General features: G+C 39.7%; 1 long non-coding RNA gene across 1 annotated transcript; it reads right to left on the bottom strand.

The window, feature by feature from the left end:
- Positions 1 to 227: 227 nt before the first annotated feature.
- LOC131019723 (uncharacterized) lies at positions 228 to 955 on the bottom strand. The gene is made up of 2 exons (XR_009100393.1): positions 550 to 955; positions 228 to 452 (listed from the first exon to the last, which is right to left on the bottom strand). It is a non-coding gene; the product is annotated as an uncharacterized LOC131019723 (long non-coding RNA).
- Between the last annotated feature and the right edge of the window lie 5,411 nt (positions 956 to 6,366).

Genomic DNA, 6,366 nt, shown 5'->3' with positions numbered 1-6,366 from the left:
ACCACCATTTTCAACTACTGCAGCCCAATTTCACAGCAAATTTTAAGGTGATGCAACAAGAAATTTCTGCATCTTTCCATTCTCTTCCCAAATTGATTCCTAATTTTGTGATATACAATATCTGCAGAGACTAATATCCACCTACTCAAGGTATCATCACCCTCAGGGAACCACCAATTCATACCAATTCATACGGCTGTTCAGATATTTCACAACATGTTTACATATGCACATATGAACTGAAATTTATAGACTAGTTCAGTTTCAAGAAAAGAATTTCAGATTTCAATAAGCATTTACAGTATTTGATTTCTGCTCAAAATCCTATGCTATTTTGTGAACTAAATTGTGGCTTGAACCTACTGTGTGTGTGAGTCAAAATCAGAGGGGACGGCAGCCGCGGTGGCTGCCGGCGGTCGACGGTCGGCGACGGAGCCGAGGTGGTCTCCGATCTGCCAAAGAGAAAAAAAAGAGATGAGTATTTCAGATTTTTAATTTAGAAAATGAAAAAAAAGGGGGAAAATAGAAAAGGAAGAAATTAGGGCTTACCTTAGGCTACCCGTCGATCCAGAGAGAGAGGCGAGAGAGCCGAGGGTGGCGCGGCCTATCGCCGCTGCTCCTCCGGCGAAATCCGTGGCGGCGACGGCTGGATCGAGCAAGAGAGAGAGATGATGAACAGTGTTCGTTTCTTGAGGTTAGAGAGAGAGGGAGAACAAGGGGTGGCCGTGGCGTTGAACGGCGGCGGCGGATCTGCCATGGAGGAGAGGCGGAGGCGACGGAGCGGCGGCGTGCTTGCGCTGCTGCGCCTGGTTCCAGCGGCCGAGGGAGCGAGGGAGTCGAGGGTGGCGACACCTGGTGGCTGGTCGCGGTGGCCGAAGGAGAGGAGGGGAGGAGGCGACGGCGAGGCGGCGCGCCGGAGGCGGCGCCGCCCTCAGCCGAACGAAGAGAGAGAGCAGAGAGAGTAAGAGAGAGAGTAAAGAGAGAGAGCAGAGAGAGTAGGGAGAGAGAGAGCCGAGAGATAGAGATAGAGAGAGAGGCGCATTTGATGTGTGTGTGTTGAGTGTGTTTTATTGTGTGTGTATATTTAGGTTAGGGTTTCAGCCGGGTTTGGGCCGGGTTTGAGCCGGGTTTGGGCCGAAAATATTGGGCTCCCTCTTGGGCCGATTTTTTTTTAATTGTTTGGGCCGATTTAATTAAACTCTTGGGCCGATTTAATTAAATTGTTTGGGCCGATTTTATTAAATTGTTTGGGCCTTATTCAAAGAAAAATATGATAGACTTAATTTATCTAATTAATTTGGGCTTATATCTATTTAAATTATTTGAGCTCTTAATAATTAATTTAAATTGAGCTTGATTAATTTAATTATATATTGACCTTTAAATTAATTATTTAAATGGAGTTCTTTATTTCAAGTATTTATAAATGGATTATAAAATGAAATATTTTGAGTTAAACTCTCATTTAAATTAATTCTTTTCAAAACGACTTATTAATATGGATTATTTGAAAATGATTAAATTGTTTTATGTATGAGAAAGCATGATCTATGATGATATAATTTATCTATGTAATATTATAGGTTTTGTTTTTTTTTAAAATGACGGAATATTTGACTTGATGACATAAATAGAACGAGTTATGATTAATGCGCATGTTGATGTTCGAATAAATAGTTTCGAACCTAAATGGTAGTATGTGATAATGTTTTGAGTCTAAGGTTTTGACGAGATAAGATTAATATTAAAATTTACTAATTATTTTAAGGGTGATGATGGGCTCGCTTATTGGGCTTCATGATTTTATTATCTTGGGCCTCATTTGTTGGGCTTTAGAATTTAATTGATGTTGGGCCTAATATTATTAATGCATTGGGCTTTGAATTTGTTCATTTGGGCTCGAATTAAATTCCTTTTGGGCCTAGTTTATTTTATTGGGCCGGAGATTAATTCAATTGGGCTTTGCTTATTTTATTTCCATTGGGCTAATATATATATATTGTTTGGACTCTATTATTTTTATAAATGGGCTCTTATTATTTATTTTGATTGGGCTTCTATTAATTATTAATAATGAATTTATTATTTTTATTAATTGAACTCCTACTATTTTAATTGATTAAGTTCAATGAAATTTATTAGTTAAGACCAATGAGATTTATTAATTTAGGCCCATTATTTAATCCTAATTATTTTAATTAGTGATAAATTTTAAGACTTACTAATTATTAATTAGTAAGTGAATTAGATTATTTTAAGATGAGTAGATTATTAAAGATTAATAATCCGACCTCATAAGACGAGCTTTAATTCCTTAAATAGGATTAACATCTCATAATTTAATTAAAGGAATATGAGTCATGCATAATCATTTCACGCATCCTCATTTATTGAGATTTTTCGAGAATTAGAATCTTATTTTATTTTCTCGAATTAAAGGTCAAGCACCAGAGTTAGAGCTAAACCGTGAGTCTGCTATTCAGGTAGGCTTTCTATGTATAAACTAAAATTATATATTAGAATTGTTAAGACTTTATGCTTATGAATTTAAATGATATTGTCAATGCCTAAATGCTTTATGTTTTATTATTAATTGCCTATCTGATGTTAATCGAATTCGGATTCTGGATGGGACCGCAAATCCCTTCAGAATTAGTGTACACCTTGTGATCGTGAGTCATCTAGCGGGTTGGCCGATCATAGTGTCCGTAGAGGGAGGCCTCCCTCTCGGCACGAGTTACTGATATGGTAATTAATGATATAAAATACCTGCGCGGGTTATTGATGAAAGAAATGATATTATGTTTGGTAAATACGAGTCTTTAAAGGAAAACCCTCGTATTTTACTACTGTTGAAAGGCTTGACAATAAAATATTATGCATGTATGTAAATTTCGGCAAGTGTCCACTAAGTACTTTTGTACTTAGCCCTGCATGTATTTTTAAATGTGCAGGTTGAGCGGTGATCGAGGATGTAGTGTGCAAGCGGAGCTTTGTCAAACTAGAATGATTACCTCAGAGTAGAGTATATGTCTTCATACATATACTCAAATTGTTATTCCGCTGCGAACACTGATTATGTTAAGATATTATGTCAAACAATATGTATTATTTAATAATGTACTAAAACTATTGAGTACCCCGTTTGGGATAATATTATGTACGGTCCCCTTGTGGCCTTCATTGATATCTAGATATTTCGATTGATTTCTTTATACAAGTCGAGTCATCAAGAAAACGAATATGCCCTTTCTAAATCCCGCTCCTAAATTCCCTCCCTTAGTCGCGGTTTTCCCGAATTTGCTATCCTTAGCAAGTGCGGTCGTGACTGGAAATTAGGATTAGAGTTTGGTCTTGGGCATCTCTGAAGGATGAGAAATTAAGCAATGCTACGTTGGCAAATTGGATTTATGATCCTAGCTGCTGAAATAGAAATTTTATTAAAAAGAAAAGAGAAAAAGGACCTGAAAACCCCTGAGAGCACAGACGCTAGCAAAGGGCCGGGTCACAAAGGAACCGTCTAATAGCAAAACAAAAAACTGTGAAAAACGCCCGCAAAGGGACCAAGGAAAGACAAAAAAAGAAAACGAAAACTAAGAGGAGAAATTTAAAAAGGTATCCTCATCCCCAGCATCGTCGTCATCCAACATATCACCCAATTTTTTCTTTTGTGTAAAGGCGACGGCTGACATAGCTCGAGCTGCGTCGGAAGAGGAGTGAATCACAAAGTTTTGCAGAATTGCCCCTCGAGACTTAGCCTGCTGCACTTTATTCAAGAACTCCACCGGCAACGGAGCTTCAAGAACGTCGCTCTGCAAAACATCCCCAGTAGCACGGCCAACTGCTTTTTGGAAGTCCGAAGACATACCATTCTTGATTATACACCGGAGTCGGTGCTTGATAGAGGAATCAGAAACCTTCCCCTTCTTGGTAGTCCCCTTCGGTCGCCCTCGGTCGCGAGTTACGGGGGGATCCTCCATCGTCGCCTTTCCAGGCGTTACAATCAAAGCCATATCTGGATTGCTACAATGCGTCGGGATGATAGTATCGATCTCGGGAACAGTAGCAGTATCTATCAGATGTTGGGGTGGAACATTCTCCTTACCACCCACGATTAATGACCCTCCATCTGAATGATAAAAGTCCGAGGAAGGAGAAGCCGAAGTAGAAGAAACAGTGAGGTCGTTGAAGATTACAATCTGCTTGTTAGAAGCATCCTCAGTCCGAGCCGAGGTCGACGTGTTGCCCCTATCATCATCCCCCACATCTTCTACATCCCCTTCTTGAAAATTATCCAACACAGCAAAATGGTTGGAATTGGAAATGTCGTCCTTCTGTGTGTGCTCCACCCGATTGGACAAAATCATCGCCCCCTCAGCATTAAAATCCGTGTGAGCATACTGAACATCCTGGTGTTGACGATTCACCTGGCGCCAATTAGATCGAGGCTTCGGTCTCGCCTTAGCGCGTCCCTGTACTTTAGTGAAAACCGCCTCTTCCTTTTCCATCTCTGGCGCCACCTCCACCTTACCGGGAGTTGTCGTATTTTCCCTACAAGCATCAGTACTGTGCCCCATAGCATTGCAAATACCGCAAAAAAATGGCAAATTCTCGTATCCGAATTCAACTGAGAGTTCAACATGACCACATTTTATATCCAAAAAATCTGGAACTTCTACCGTGACATTCATCTCAACAAGCACCCTAGCAAAGTGACCAATGTGTGCATGTGCTGAAATACCATCAATCAGAATCGGGGTACCCACCTCACGAGTAATACCAGAAAGCACCTCAGGATGCCATAAATCATGAGGTAAATTAAAAATACGGACCCAGACTTGAGCAAAAGTGGAGGCAGCTTTGTATGGATCGAAAAAAGGAACCCAAACCTGCAGATGAAGGATACCTGAGCGAAGACGCCAAGTCTTTTTAGCAAAAGCCAAATCTAAATCCTCGATAGTCGAGAAGATCATCGTAAAGTAACCTTTCCCGAGGGGATGGATCGTCCATGACTGAGATGGCTGCCAAAGAGCATTGAGTTCCTCCCAAAGATCCCCGACGAAGCGAGGAGAGTCGCCCTTGCTAAGCAAAAGGCGTCCATGAATGGCGTGGGAGAATCGCTTGATCTGTCGTTGGTGGAACGCCGGGTCCAGAATGAGGCAGCGTCTGTCATTGATAGTTGAAGGAGTCAAAATCGTGAAATCATATGCAGGGACATTCGGAGGTTTGGGTATCCGATTTTTGACAGCCGAAGCGAAGGATCGCGGCTTCTTTTGATTAATATCAACAGGTGGCAGCGTCTCAGGGAAGGAGACGTTCTTCCCGGAATCCGATCTGACAGCAGCTTCGCTGAAAGAGATTCCTACCGATGGTGACGGCCGTGAAACCCTAGGCGAACGTAGAGCCTTGATTTCAGGGAAAAGCAAATCCGTAATATTCACCTCCGACGCGGAAGAACGTTGGAAATCCTGATGCTCAACGGACCAAGGTTGGGGTCCAGCCATCTGAGAAACTGACTGCAAATTGGTCGATTGAGAAGAGACAAACGAGGGAGAAGGCGTGAGGGGCGGGAAATCCACGAGGGAGGCCATGGCGCCAGGCAGCCGACGGAGCCGGCCGACGACGTGGAAGCCCTACGGCCGCCACGAGAGAGTCATGCGTCTAGGGTTCTGCTAGGGTTTTCGTATCAATCCTAGTGGCAAAGAATAGTAAAATATAGGAAAAAAATATAAGAGTAAAAAAGTACAAAAAGTAGAATGAGGCTTTTCTGGATTTATGATCCTAGATCTTGCTTGGATTTGTAATTCAGGTTTTTCGCTTTCAAGGATTTATCCTCTTTAGCTTGCTTGGTTGTAAGGGTTGGAGTACCCCTTGTACTCTCCTTTTTATTATATTATTCTCTTTTCCTGATAAAAAAAAAAAAAAAACACTCAAGTATAAATATGAATGGATATAGAACTAACTAAGAAGAGTGCCAGACATTGAGTTTTTTGTTCAATTATTCTTAGTAAAAAAATGATAAAAAAAATAGTAAATTGGAATTGAACTGGTAAAATTTAATTTGAACCGATATATATATATATATAGATATATATATATATATAATTTAAATCCTCTACCATTTAAAAATATTTAATAAAATAATTTGAATTCAAATTAAAATAAGGACTTAAAAATGAAAAAAAAGTTATAACTATTACATACATATGACATAACAAATTAGAAATAAATAAAAAAAGAAAAAAATATTAGAGGAATATTTAATAAAATAATTAAAGATACAAAAAAGCAATAAATGAAAAAATAAGAAAAAAAAAAATTGCTTCTAAACAGAATTGATCCAAAGACCTATCAAATATTTGTCAT

This window comes from Salvia miltiorrhiza, chromosome 4, assembly GCF_028751815.1.
Source record: "Salvia miltiorrhiza cultivar Shanhuang (shh) chromosome 4, IMPLAD_Smil_shh, whole genome shotgun sequence".
NCBI classification, from domain to species: domain Eukaryota; kingdom Viridiplantae; phylum Streptophyta; class Magnoliopsida; order Lamiales; family Lamiaceae; genus Salvia; species Salvia miltiorrhiza.
Note: the sequence above shows the minus strand (reverse complement) of the source record. Positions and strands in the feature narration are given on the sequence as shown.